This window comes from Lucilia cuprina, chromosome 6 (genome assembly GCF_022045245.1).
Source record: "Lucilia cuprina isolate Lc7/37 chromosome 6, ASM2204524v1, whole genome shotgun sequence".
Classification (NCBI taxonomy): Eukaryota; Metazoa; Arthropoda; class Insecta; order Diptera; family Calliphoridae; genus Lucilia; species Lucilia cuprina.
The window spans coordinates 7,986,833-8,002,230 of NC_060954.1; the positions used below are offsets into that span (position 1 = coordinate 7,986,833).

General features: G+C 23.0%; 1 protein-coding gene and 1 long non-coding RNA gene across 8 annotated transcripts in view; one reads left to right on the plus strand and one right to left on the minus strand.

Annotated features, from left to right (window-relative positions):
* LOC111682864 (heterogeneous nuclear ribonucleoprotein L) overlaps nucleotides 1-15,398 on the plus strand; it is a 117,227-nt gene that overhangs the window by 58,478 nt on the left and 43,351 nt on the right. The gene's annotated exons all lie outside the window — the stretch shown is intronic.
* Nucleotides 5,382-15,398, minus strand: part of LOC124420546 — an 88,125-nt gene continuing 78,108 nt past the window's right edge. Inside the window, exon 3 of the long non-coding RNA XR_006941264.1 lies at nucleotides 5,382-5,594. This is a non-coding gene — a long non-coding RNA (uncharacterized LOC124420546). The remainder of the gene's footprint in view (nucleotides 5,595-15,398) is intronic.

Consider the following 15,398-nt stretch of genomic DNA (forward strand, 5'->3'; position numbering starts at 1 on the left):
GATAGATAGATAGATAGATAGATAGATAGATAGATAGATAGATAGATAGATAGATAGATAGATAGATAGATAGATAGATAGATAGATAGATAGATAGATAGATTTTGGTTAAATACTTTTTTGAATTAAAAATTTTAAGAAATACTCTTAAAAATGATTTAACGTTTGTTCTAGTTAAATTTTATATTTTTTAAAGTCTTTAGTATATATTGCTTGATTTATAAGGGGAGTAGTGTAACAACTAGTTTCTTTGTTCTTTTATTATTAATATGTAAGCTAACATGAGTCTTAATAAAAAATCTGCAGTCAAGTGTAAAAAATATTTGTTCTTTTTTTGTTTAAATTGCTGCATGTTTTGCTTCGTTATAATAACAATGAAAGCAAACCCCTTCGTTTACCTCCTGCTTGTTAAGACAAGCATTTCTGGATTTTTGTTTTTGGTTTAAGAATAAGATAGATGTTGTTTTTTTTTTAGATTTTTTTCTGTTTTTTTATAAAATAATTATTAATAAATATTCTTATTGAAGTTTATTATTATTTCTTTCTGATATAAGTTGCAGTTCCTCGTAATGGTTTGCTATTGTGTGTATTTTATTTTTAATATATTCTTGGCTATGAAGAGATACATTATTTTGTTGCTGTTTTCTCTGTTTTATTTAAAGATTTATAATTTATTTGGAAGTTGTTGTTAATATCCTTTAGAGACAGCAGGCAACAGCTGTAAGAACATGATAGATATTGTAAGGAAAGATAAAACGACATGCCGTCATTTTTATATGAAATTAAGCATTAAAAACTGTTTTTTTTTATAAATTTGCCAAAAAATTTTAATTTATTAAAAAATATTTAATTTAAATTTTAATTTTAAAAATTTATTAAAAATATTTAAAAGATAAATTTTTCTTATTATTTAATTGTTTCATAAAGCTTATTTTGTTTAGAAATTTTACAGAATATTTCATTAAATTCCTTTTAGAACTTTTCACGTTACAGCAATTTAACTAAATTTACTCTTGAATTAATATTAATCATACGTCTAGTAGGTTATATAAGAAAAATGCTTATAACTTGTTAATGAAAAAAGCTAGAAAGATGAAATTTTATATTTAGATAGCTTTATATTAGGACATATTTTGTAGAATTTTATAATTTTATAAATATGTTTTCTTGGTTTTTGATAAAATTTTAAAATTTTCAATTTTTTTAGATTTTAAAAAATTTGTTTTTCTGGATTTTTGTTTTTTGCCTTAATGTTCATTTTGAATGAAATATTAACAACAAATTGTACTCTTTTTGCTGTCTTAATCCCCCTCCTTTTGTTATGGAACGTAAATTGCTTTTACCTTTAATTTATTTAGTTTTGATTTAAAAATTTGTTCTTTTTATTTATTGGCCATTGGGGTTGTTTTGCTCTCATTGGCCACTTGCAGAAAGCATATACATTTTATCTATAAATTTTAAATGACTTAATCTTTCTTAAGAAAATATTTAAAAGACAAATTACATTGACGCCTACTTAACGGTAGGAGGAATGTAAAATGTCATAAATTAATATGAATCATCCAAAAATTTTAAATGTAATTGCACATTTGCCTAAAAACATGCAAATTTATACATAAGACTGTTGGGCTAAGTAGACAGTAAGGCAGGTAGGCAGGCAGTCGTTTGAACTTGAATTATTTGCTATAAATTATTTTAAAAGAAAGATGGGGAAGGGAAGGTAGGCAGAGGAAATGTGTTTTTATATTCCTGTTTAATAATTTATAATTTTGATTAAATTTCTAATAACAAATCTCTTTGTCAATTATTAATTTATTAAAATAAATTTGTAAATTTATTATTTCTATTACAAAAGTTTAAATCTTTTACAACTTTGTTATTTGATTATTAAATTACATTGATTTAGTTTAATAACACACAATGTTATATAAGATTAAAACAGCTTTAGTTGAATATTTTATTAATTAATATTAAACATACACCATCAAGGAAATTCTCTAAAATTATTTCATAACTTTTATATAAGAAATTTGATAAGAAAAACTAAAAAATTATAATAAATTATAAAGAAAAATTAAATTTAAATAATTTTTAAAAATATTTTTTTAATTTCAAAAAATTTTTAAAAATAGTAATAAATAAAGTTTCTTTAAGTTTTGAAATGCTTTAGAAAGCTTTAAGTGTTAAGTAAAATTGCTTAAAAAAATTCATTTAATTCTAAAAAGTTTTGAACATTTTAAAGCAATTTTAATGTAATTTCCTCTAAATTAATATTAATCATACGTCTAGTGGGTCGTGAAAGGGAAATGTTAATAACATTGTTATTTTTAAAGCTATTGTTACACAATTTGGTGTAAATGAAGCTAAGAATAAGTATATTACAAGCAGCTAAGAATATTAGAAGAGAAAATTTTATTTAATTTGAAAACAAAATTTTGAAAATTAAATTTTTTTCAAAAATTTTTAAAAATAGTACTTCTCAAAAATTTGTTAATAAAGTTGTGTATTTGTGTATTATTTAGATGAAATTTTAAGTTAAACAACAATTTTTTAAACTAAAAAATTTTAAAATAAAATTTATTTTTTTTTTCTAAATTTTGAAAAAAAATATTTTTAATTTCAAAAATTTTTTTAAAAATAGAAATAAATAAAATTTTTTAAAATTTTTAAAATGCTTAAGAAAGCTTAAAGTGTTAGTTAAAATTGCTGAAAAAACAATTTATTTCTAAGATTTTTTAAACATTTTACAGAAATTTTAATATAATTTCCTTCAAATTAATATCAATCATACGTCTAGTGGGCTGTGGAAAGGAAATGTTAATAACTTTGTTATTTTTAAAGCTATTGTCACACAATTTGGTGTAAATGAAGCTAAGAATAAGGAGATTACAAGAAGCTTAGAGTATTGGAAAGGGAAATTTTATATAATTTTTAAAAAAATTTTGAAAATAATTAACTTTAAATTGACTTTCCATTATTGTTTAAATTTTAATTTATTTGTTTTTGTTAGCCCAAAAAATACCATATATTCATATATACAATATTTCCACACTAATGCTTTTCCATCTTACTCGACTTGAATGATTTTCCACTTGAATACCTTTAACATTTTTGCTTTTTTTCGCTTTAAAAATGTTTTCAAGCAGCGGCTACAACAACAAAACGAAAAAAAACTATTAAATAATTTAATTACAAAAAAAGAAACATTTTTAAATATTTCTTTAGTTTTGAAATTAAAATTCGATAATTTTGCAATAAGAAGCAAAAAAAAAAAAAAACAAAAAACTTTATAAAAAAAACTGGCAAAAATATTGTTGATTATTTTAATCATGCTAATTGCAGTCTAGTTAATTAAGCATGTCATTTAAATGCAAAAATTTATTTGTGTTATTTGCTGCTACCGCTGTCATTGCAGTTGTGTGTCTATTGCAAAATTACAATTAAAAATTTTAAAACCAAACACACATACGCTTGCACAACATTTTGTTAGTGAAACAAAAAAAAAACAATTTAATTGTACAACAACTAAATAACTAAGCGATGAAACATCATTCTCTGCCATTTACACTTGACGCAGTCAATTAATTAATGCATTTGTTGATAAGTTTGTTGTTACAACAAGTTTTAAATGGCAACGATACAGATTTATTATAAGAAACTAATCAAAGCTAAACAAAACAAAAACTTCTTTTATATTAAGCTATTTACATAAGAAATTTTCTTTCATTAGCTTTTTTATTTACCAAATTATAAGCATTTTTCTTTAACAACCTACTAGACGTATGATTGATATTAATTCATACTCAACTTTCTTTAAAATTCTGTAAATATTTAAGTTAAAACTAGAGATTTTTGAAATTTTTTACAAAAATACTAGACACTATAAGCTTTAAGCTTTTTATAAATATTTGTTAAAATATCTTTTAATTCTATTTTTTAAAAAAAAAATTATTTTTCTAAAAAAAACTTTTTTTCACCTAATTAAGTTTTTTTTTAGTTATTGGAAATTGTTCGTTTACCTTACGTTTTAAGTTGTTTGCAAAATTTGTGACAGTTTATCAAACATTAATTAATCATATCGTCAAGCTAAAACTACAACATTTAACTAGACAGCTCATTAAAAATTAAATGAGTAAAAAAAAACATACACACTCATATTATTTTGCAAAAAAAAAAAATTGAAATGAAACAACTTTTAGTGGAAAATCTTTGATTTCGAATACGTTTACATCTTAATGATTAAATTAAACTAGGCATTTAATGTTTATTAATTAAAACATAAATTTATGCTTAAAATCTAGAAAAAGAAAAGAAACATTTTAAAGCAAGAAAAACATAATTATGGAAATAATTTTAAAATGAAAATTTTTGGTTTTCAATTAAATAAAATTTGGTTTTAAAATTAAATAAAATTTTATTTTCTACTCTCATAAGCTATTTATAATCCATTTATTTTAAGCTTTAGTTTTACCAAATTGTGTAACAATAGCTTTAAAAATAAAAAAGTTTTGACATTTCCCTTCTACAGTCCACTATACGTATGATTAATATTAATTTAGAGGAAATTACATTCAAATTGCTCTAAAATGTTAAAAAGTTCTTAAAATAAAATGAAATTTTTAGCAATTTTACTTCACACTTGAAGCTTTCTAAAGCTTTTAAGAATTTAAAGAAATTTTATTTATTTTTATTTTAAAAAATTTTTTGAAATTAAAAAAATATTTTTGGAAAATTTTTAGAAATTAATTTTATTTTAAAATTTGTTAGTTTTTTTTTTTTTTAAATTGTTGTTAAACATAAAATTTCATTTAAATAATATACAATTACAAAACTTTTTTAATAAAATTTAGATAATTTCTATTTTTAACTAAATTTTAAAAATTATTTATTTTCAAAATATTTTTTAAAAACCAAATAAAATTTTATTTTCTACTCCCATAAGCTGTTTATAATCCCTTTATTTTAAGCTTTAGTTTTACCAAATTGTGTAACACTAGCTTTAAAAATAACAAAGTTATTAACATTTCCCTTCTACAGCCCACTAGACGTATGATTGATATTAATTTGGAGCGAATTACATTCAAATTGCTTTAAAATGTTAAAAAATTCTTGGAATAAAATGAAATTTTTAGCAATTTTACTTAACACTTTAAGCTTTCTAAATTATTTCAAAATTCAAAGAAATTTTATTTATTTTTATTTTTAAAAAATTTTTGAAATTTAAAAATATTTTGATAATTTTGAAATTTTTTTTAATTTCATGAAATTTTCTTAATTTCTATTTGTTTTTATTTTACAAACAATTTCAATTTACCTTAAAACTATCTATATATTTAATAAAAACTGACATTTAAAACCATGCAATTGCACCTTGAGGCAGTATGTATGTTTCTCACAATTTTCAAGATAAAGTGTGTGTTTTGCTTTGCTTTTAATTAATAGAAAATATTAAACAGATGCTTTTAATCACGCTTTTAGAAAAAACAACATAAAAATGCATTACAGGCAATTGAGAAATTTAAAATGAAAAAAAAAAACACTTACCACTACTACTGTTCACACTGGCATTGACCTTTGTTGGCAATCAAAATTTTCTGTTTTAAAAGAGAGAGAATACATTTTTTTTGAGAAATTATTTAATAAAGTTTTTTTATATGTTAATTGTAAATTTTTTTGAATAAAATCAATAAATTTTGTTTTTTTTTTGCTTAAATTTAAAAATAGTTTTTGTTAAAATTATCTTTTGCAAAAAACACTTTTGTTGTTGTGACGATTGTTTGTTGTTTGCTGTTTATGAAATTGAGTGACTTGTTTCATTTTTATAAAGAGGAAATTATTATAAACACAAAATCATTGGGTGTCTATAAACAAATTAAAATATTTGTAGTTTATATTTGTTGTTGTTGTTGTCTATGGCATAAACTAAAAAATTTGTAAATTTTTAATTAAAATTTTAAAATATTTATATTTTGCTTAATAAATTAACATGATGAGTTGGTTTTTCAATGTAATTAGTATGGTTTATTTAGCGGGTTTTTTAATTTTTATATTTTATAGGATTCGTATACAGTAAAAGATCATGTGCCAAAATTCATTGAATTATCTCCAAAATTTCAACCTGTAGTTTGATTAAAAGGTTTAAAAGCTCTATTTAAATTGCGGCCTGTAGTTTGATTACAAGGTTTACATGGACGGACGGACAGACGGACGGACATAGCTTAATCGACTCAGAAAATGATTCTAAACCGATTGGTATACTTTACCCTTCCCACTAAAGTGGTGTAGGGTATAAATAGAAATATAAAGAATATTATTTAGATTAGGTTAGGTTTATAGGAGGATGTCTACTACATCAAATCCGAAGAAATACACCTAGGCAGCAATCGGAGCTATTGTACCTGAACGTAATTCCTAAGAATCTTCCAATCAGTGTTAGTCAGAAATGTTATTTCCGGAATAACATCGGCGAATGCCTGACAGTGGCAAAGAAAGTGCCATGCGGAGAGGACAGTTTCACTGCTCTGTATACGTCTGAATCTATGTGCTCATAATTCTGTGTGTCCACTGAGAATACATACTATTATACCAACTTCAGACTTGCTCATTTTGAGGAAATTTTTCGTCTTCCTCTCATCAGGGATTTTTGTGGTTCTACCCACTGTATGACTATTCCAAGAGATCTTATGGGATACTTTAGTTCAGCTTTTGTTGCTTTGAATGGTTTTGCGTTTGTCAGGTTAACTGCCTTGAGCTCCCTACCCTTTTAAAGCTATTATATTCGCTCTTTCGTTACCACCAACACCCGAGTGGGCTGCTGGTGTCCATATGATGTGAACCTCTGGAAGAGTATTCAGTTAAAGCTTTCTTACAATCCAATACGTCCTTAGACTTAGTTCTATCTCCTGATATAGCCCTAATTGTTTTCTGGCTGTTGGTAAATATATTAGGCGCTGTGGGCGCCATATTTATTTTAATGCATTTTACGCATTCCGTTATTGCTTGTACTTCTGCCTGGAAGCTTGTGTTATGATTTGGCCTCCGGTAGGTTAGTGGTTAGTGTTTCTAGTCTGGTAGACCGGAGGTTGTGGGTTCGATTCCCACCCGTGGCACTGGTTAAGGAGCGCACAACAGGCCCAATAGAGGCCAAGGTGTATTTCTTCGGATTTGATGTGCATACATCCTCCTCTCAAACTAACTAACGAACTAACTAACTATGATTTGGTAAACGGTGTTATATTTCTGCTTTTGGATCTTCAATATAGAATCCCAGCCCCAATTTAGAGCCATCCGTGTAACAACGGATTCCTACTGGTATTTTCTCTAATCTTCCGCTTGACCAAGACATTCTATCATTAGGATCAGCTTTTTAAAGTTTCCGACATATTGTGTGTCTGGTATTCCATCAGGCATATCCGATGATTGTTTATAACCTTTCAATGTGTCCAGTATACATTGTCCTATAAAAACGCTTTTGGCCAGTTCATCTAAAATAAAGAGCCGTTCGGCTGTAAGCGCCTCCTACTTTTAAAAATTAAAAGCTATGAAAACCTTATAACCTTAAGATTGTTGTTTTAAAATTTCATTTAATTGCTAATTTAACTTTGGCCTACACATCCTTTTAACTAAAATTTCTCAATAATTAATATTAATCATACGTCTAGTGGTTTAAAAAAAAGAAAAATGCTGATAACTTTGTATATAACAAAGTTATCAAGCTGAAATTTTGTATACAAATAAAGCAATATGAATATTATTTAATAGTTAAAGAAAATCTAATTTAAAAACATTTTGTTTTAAACAAAAAAAATTTTCTCTTTATTTTCTAGGAAGTTAGTTTCTTTTGAATTTAGTTTTATAAATATTATGTAATATTGCTGTTGTTGTTACAGATAAGTGAAATCTTTATTTTTTCGTTTTTTATATTTTATATAATTTTCACTTGTTTTTGTTTAAATGACTGGGAAAAGTAGTTTATGTTTTGATATTTTCCACTCCAGTTTTTTCGCAACCTGAAAACATCTTTTAAGTGCGTAAAGCTGCTGTGTGCTATGAATTTCCTGTATTGACAACATTCAAGTGAGACCAAAACTCACTCACAGCTAGTGTGGTATACATACATATGTTAATGGAAATGTGTACAAAAGAAAAATCACTTACAATTGTAGTTTAAACTTGTTTGGAGGAGTAGTTTCATTTATGTTTTTCTTTTTTTTTTTTTTTTGTTGTGAAAATTGAAAATTATAACATTTTGTGTCTCTTATGATGTTGTAATAGAAACATTTAAGTCAATGAACTAAAACCGTGTAATATTTTAAAATAAAGTATTTTTCTTTATGTTGTTTACTTTGGGTTAAAATATTATACAAGTTTTGTAATTTCCTTTTGTTGTGCAAGAGTTTTATGATGGAAAAAAGGGTGAGAAGATAAAAAAACAGGTGGTGAAAGTTTTTGTTTAAAAATTTCTCATAAAAATGCATAACATTTGTCATTCTTTTAGTTAAATTATACAAAAAGACAACATTTCATCAAGAAACCTTAAAAAACAATAATTTTTGGAAATTAAAAAAAAAAAATTAAAAATATTTTTTTTATTCGAAAAATTTTTTAAAAATAATAAAACTTTAAAATTTAATAAATTTTTATTAAAAACAAAAAGCTTAAAGGCTTAAGAATTTTTCAGTAAAAATTTTAGTTAAATCCCATTAATAATTTTCCTAGAATTACATTTTAAATAAAATTACCTCTTAATTAATATCAATCATACGTCTAGTGGTTTCTTAAAGATAATTATTAAAGCTAAAGACTTGTGGCCTCCGGTAGACTTGTGGCCTCCGGTGGGTCCGATTCCCACCCGTGGCACTGGTTAATGAGCGCACAACAGGCCCAATAGAGGCCTAGATGTATTTCTTCGGATTTGATGTGTATACATAATCTTTTCAAACTAACTAACAAACTAAAGCTAAAGACTGGAAAATTTTGAAAATTTTATTTATTTAAACTTTTTTAATTAAATAAAAGCTTGTAACTTTAGTTTAATTTGTTATAAATATTTATTAAATATTAAAGAATTTTTAACTAAAATTTCATGTTTGTAGTTTGAAAATATAACAAGTTATAGGAATTTTTCTTAAAGGAACTACAAGACGTATGATTATTATTAATTAAGGACAAATTTTAATTAAATTGTTGTACATGGTTTAGTTTTAATGGTAATTAACTGAAATTTTTCTTAAACATACATAAGACTTGAAGCTTTCTTTTCCCTTTTAAATGCTCTTAAAGTTTTGAGTTTAAATATTTTTAAAAAAAATTTTAAAATAATAATTTTTTTGAAAATTTTAAAATTTTGAATCTTTAAAAGTTTTAAGTTTAAATATTTAAAAAAAAAATTAAAATAATAGTTATATTTATGTTAAAATTTTAAAAGAAAATGGTAATTCTAAAAGAATTTTCTTTAAATATTTTAAGAAATTTGTCATTTTTGTACTTTTGTAACAAAGTTTTTTTGTAAAACTTTTTATTAAATTAATGTTTTTCAGTTGCAACAATTGACCTAAAGCTAAAACACATTATGTGGTTGGCATTTATACATTATACTAGTGCTTTAGTTTTTTATTTTTTTTTTTTTTTTTTTTTGGGGGGGGGAAAGAAAAAAGAAAAAGAAAAAAACGTATTTGGAAAATTGTTGTGAGAACAAATACATCAACAACACCTGTTTCCACTGTATGTGAAAAATAACAAGAAATTGTTATTTAGGAAATGTATAAGAGAGGAAGAGGGTGTTGTTGTTACTGCTTGCTACAATTCCCCATACAACTTTTTTTTAAGTGCATTAGTAGCAAAAGAAGGAAAATGTTAAAAACTGCTGTTAGTATAAAACTAAAAAAGAAAAAGTTTGTAATGAAATTATTGTTTTTGAATGAACAGCAGTAAGTACGTTTTATTTTTTTACCAAAATTTTTGAAAAAAATGAAACTTTTTCTTAAATAGAAAACATATTCATCTTGCTTAAAGAATTTATATAAAAGACATAAGAAATCCCCAACATTCGAATGACTAATCGATCATATGATAAATTTATTAATAAGAATATTTAGGAAAGAAAAAAACAAATACCTAAATATTTATTTAATATTTTACAATATTTTTTTATTTTTCTAAATTTATTGTGATATTTTTATGGCGTGTTAATGAAAACAAAAAAACAATATATTAGTTTTTGCTATTTTAATAACATTGCTGCCATCACTTGCAGGTGTCAAATGATATAGAAAGGAAGAAAAAAAAAACGCCACTGAAAGTGTATTTGACAGGGTTTTTTTACAATTAAAATCTAGAGATTTAACAAAAACAAAAGACAGCAATATAAATTAATTAAATTTAAATGAATAGAAGCAAAAAAAAAATTAACAAAATTCTTGTGAATGAAATAGACAACAAATCAAATCACAAATAAACTAAATAAAAAAATCTGTAAAAATATTTTATGAAAAATAAATTTTAAACAAAACAAAAAAAAGGAACTTCAAATTTTCAAAAATATTTTATAATTTTTCAAAAAATTTTTTAAAATATTATTTTAATAACTATTTTTAAAATTTTAAATTTTTAAAAAACACTAAAACTCTTAAGTATTTATAGTTCAACAATTTTTTAAATAACTCCACAATTTTTGAAGTTAAAACAATTTAACAAAAATTTTCTTTTAATTAAATATTAATCATACGTCTGGTAGTTCTTTTAAGAAAAATTTCTATAACTTACAACATTTAAAAGCTACAAACATAAAATTTTCTTTAAAAATTCTTTAATATTTTATAAATAATAATAAACAATTAAACAAAAGTTCAAAGTTCAATTATTAATTTTAGAAAAAAAATATTTGTTTTTTATTTTTAAAAATTCTTAAAAAATACTAATTCCAAAAGTTTTAAATCTAAAGCAAGCTTATGGTCTTAAGAATTTGTATTAAAAATTTCATGTAATTTCAAACATAACTGCTTGCACTACAACTATTTTAATATAATTTCTCTTAAATTTACTACAAATTAAAAGATTTATATAAAATTTTCTTTTTAAAAAATTTATTAAAAATATAAATTCTTTAAATTTCACTAAGATCTTTAATTCCTTAAAGAGCTTATATTGTTCTTTATATTTACTAAAAATTTCATTTGATTCCTAGCTAAACTTTGGCATTTACAGAAATTTATACAAAATTTCTTCCAAATTAATATTAATCATACGTTTAGTGGGTAAAATGCAAAAACTTGTTAACTAATAAATTTTTAGTCATAAAAATTTAGTTATAAACTAAAATATTTTTAAAGATTATGATTTTAAAACTAAAACGTTGTAGTTTATTGTGTAAAAATCTTTAAAAAATTTTTAAAAAATATTTTCTAAAAAAAAAAAATTCTTTGAAAATATGAAATGAAAAAAAATCCTTAAATAACTTAAGATAAATTAAAAGCAAATATTTTTGAGAATTGTTCATAGAAAACATAAACACAATATTTGTTTTGCTAAAGTAATTTACAACAAATAAAATAAAACTTAAGTTTAGAGTATAAATTAAGAACAATATCTTCTTAAGTTTTCAAAATATAGACGTCATAGCTGTAAAACATATGTTTTCAAAAGATGTTTTCAAATAGTTTTTGCAAGTAGTTAAATAACAACTTAGTTACTTTTACATTTTATAAACAATTTAGAATTTTAATAAATTTTTATAAAATTTCAAAAAATATTTTTTAATTTTCAAAAATTATTTAAAAATGGAAATTTATTAAATTATTATAAATTGTCTATTCCCCTAAAAAGTCTATAAGGTTAAGAATTTTTGTTTAAATTTTCAATTAATTGCCATTAATAATTGGCTCTACAAAGCTATTTAACTTGAATAACTCATAAATTAATATTAATCATACGTCTAGTAGTTTTAAGCAGAAAAATGCTTATAACTTTTGCTACTAAAAAGATATGAAGAGGAAATAATGTATACCTATAAAGGAATATTAAAGGATTGTAATTCTTTATTAAAAGCTTATATAGGTTTTTATTAATTTAAAAAAAAAATTACAAATATTTCTGATTTTCAAAAATTCTTTAAAAATAGAAAATCCAAAAATTTTACTTAAAGTTTAAGGGTTATTAAAAGCTTATAGTCTTAAGATTTTTTTTAAATTTTAATTAATTTCAATAACAACTTTTTCCTATACAACAGTTTAACGGAAATTACTCAAAAATTATAATTAATCATACGTCTAGTAGTTTGAAAAAGATTAATACCTATAACTTGAAATATAATAAAGCTATTAAGTGAAAATTCTACATGCAAATAGAGAAATATTTAGAGATTGAAGTAATCAATGGAAATGTTTAAAAAATGTTTTATTTGATTTAAAAAAAAATAAATATTTTTCACATTCAAAAATTTTTCAAAAATAGAAGTTCTAGAAATATTACTTAAACTTTAAAGGCGGTGATAAGCCTATAGCCTGAAGATTGTTGTTTAAAAATTTCATTTAATTCCTAGTTTAACTTTGGGCTACACAAGCATTTAAGTAAAATTACTAAGGAATTAATATTAATCATTCGTCTAGTATTTTTATAAAGAAAATTGTTTATAACTTGAGATATAATAAAGCTATTAAGTGGAAATTATACATGCAAATAGAGAAATATAAAGAGGTTAAGAGTAATTCAAGGAAATGCTATAGAATGTTTTATTGGATTAAAAAAAAATATATTGAAATAATTTTTAATTTTCAAAAATTCTTTTAAAATAGAAGTTCCAGAAATTTTACTTAAACTTTAGTGGCGTTGAAAAGCTTATAGTCCGAAGATTGTTATTTAAAAATTTCCTTTAATTCCTAGTTTAACTCTGATCTATACAAGCATTTAAGTTTAATTACTAAGTAATTAATATTAATCATACGTCTAGTAGTTTTAAAAAAAGTTTATAACTTGAAATATAATAAAGCTATTAAACGGGAATTTTATTTGCAAATAGAGAATTATTTGGAGATTAATAGTGACAGATGGAAATGTTAAAAAATTTTTTACTTTATTTAAAAAAAAAAAATCAAATATTTTCCATTTTAAAAAATTTTTCAAAAATATAAATTTCCATAATTTTAATTTAAATTTAAGGGCTATGAAAAGCTTATAGTCTTTAGATTGTTGTTAAAAAATTTCAATTAATTTTTAGCTTTAGTCTGGGCTACACAAGCATTTAAGTTTAATTACTAAGGAATTAATATTAATCATACGTCTAGTAGTTTTGTTAAGAAAAACACCTATTACCTTGAATATAAGAAAGCTTTTGATTAGAATTTTTATGTATAAGTAGTTGTGTATTTAAGGGTTTTAAGTCATAAGTTTTTACATTGCAGTTTTAGTTTTTTTGTCTGTTTTTTATAAATTTCAATTTATATTTTCTTTTTTGTCCTTGTAGGCTTTAAATCCTTATATTTCATAAGATTTTAAATTTGCACACCTCATTTATTGCTAAAAGCATATTAACCACAAGATGAATTGAATCCCCATCTTTTTTTCTCTTTATATTCCATCCACTTTTTGCTACTTATTTTATTTTTTATGTTTATTTTTTTTTTCCTAGAAATTTGCCTCTTGTAAATTTGTAACAAAAGTTACAAATAAAAGTAATACATGACATGACATGTTCTAAAAAGGGTTAGACGATAGATGTAAAAAAGGGAAACATGTTTTAAAATCTTCTCTAAGTAACAAATTTATAGTGACAACAAATATAACTTGTAAACACTTGAATATAAATGAATAAGTTGTAGGAAACATGTTACAAAATATGATGTAGTACTACTTACTTAACACCTTTCTATATTAGCATTTGGGTCAAGCGTTTTTAAAATGTAAAAAAAGAAGAAAAAACATAAAAGTCATGCATTACATGTCTAAGAAAATAAATATTTCAATGTGAGTGTTAAAAAATGTATCATTAATCAAATGAGACAAGAGAAAAGTGTAAAAATTAAACCGTCTTATAACATTTTATACCGTTTTATAACATTCTAACCGTTTTAGAACAACAAAAGAAATTTTTTCGAATTTTAAAAAAATTTTCAAAATTATTTTTAATTTTTAAAAATTTATTAAAAATATTTACACAAAATTTTTTATTAATATTTTATTGCTAAAGAAAGCCTATAGTGTTTAGTATTTAAAATAAAAATTTCATTTAATTCCCTTTAAAACTCTCAATTCTACATTAATTTATGTAAAATATCTTCTGAATTAATATCAATCATACGTCTAGTAGTCTCGAAAAGAAAAATGCTTATAACTTGGTCAAAAATAAAGCTATTGAATTGAAATTTTGTACAAAAATACAGCCATATTAAGGGATCTAAAGGACAGCTAATTAATCCTAATTATATACAGCTTAGAGGATCTAATTGAAGTTTTAACTAAAATTTTAAATAATATTTTTAAATTAAATAAAAATTATTCATTATTTTCTTTCTTTAAATCAATTATATTTTCTAAACAATTTCTAAAAACTTTATCTAATTTCTATTTTTTCTATTTTCTTCTCTTTTTAGGTAAGTTTTTTTATTTCATCTACTCTTCAACTCCTGCTGAGTAAGTGAGTGAGTTAGTGACCAAACAAACGTCTTCAACTTTTGAAATCGTAATATATTATTGATTAATTTTATTGCCAAGACGTTTGCTGTATTATAATATCATATTTATTGTTGTTTTCATTTTGTATAGATATTGTATTTTGTTGTATTTTTTTTTATAAGTTGTTCAATGTTATTTGTAGAGAATTTGTGTAAGTAAGTAAATAACAAAAAACACTTGAGTTCAACCTTAACCAAACCACACACACCCCCAGTCAGTGGCAGTAGCAGCAGTTTGTTTCTAGTAGTATTTAAAAGAAAACTGCTTAAAATATGCTGTTTTATATCTTAGGAAATATATTTCTAAAGATTTTCTAAAGTTTGAAGGAGTTTTGTACTGAAGAAAATTGAATTTGAGTGACAAAGGAAATAGTAAATATGTTTGATGTATCAATGACCTTTTGAACTTTCTTTTATTATGGAGAGATTTTTAAGAACTGTTATGGAAAGGAAGGAAGGAAGGATAATTTATTTAAATACACTATTGAAATATATTCAATTATAGTTTTAATTTACTTCAGGTCAATTCTAGTTCATTTCTTGTTCTAGTGCAGCTGTAGTTGATTTTTAGTTCAGTTGTAATTCAGTTCTAGTTTAATTCTAGTTCAGTTCTAGTTCAGTTCAAGTTCAGTTCAAGTTCAGTTCAAGTTCAGTTCTAGTTCAGTTCTAGTTCAGTTCTAGTTCAGTTCTAGTTCAATTCTAGTTCAGTTCTAGTTCAGTTCTAGTTCAGTT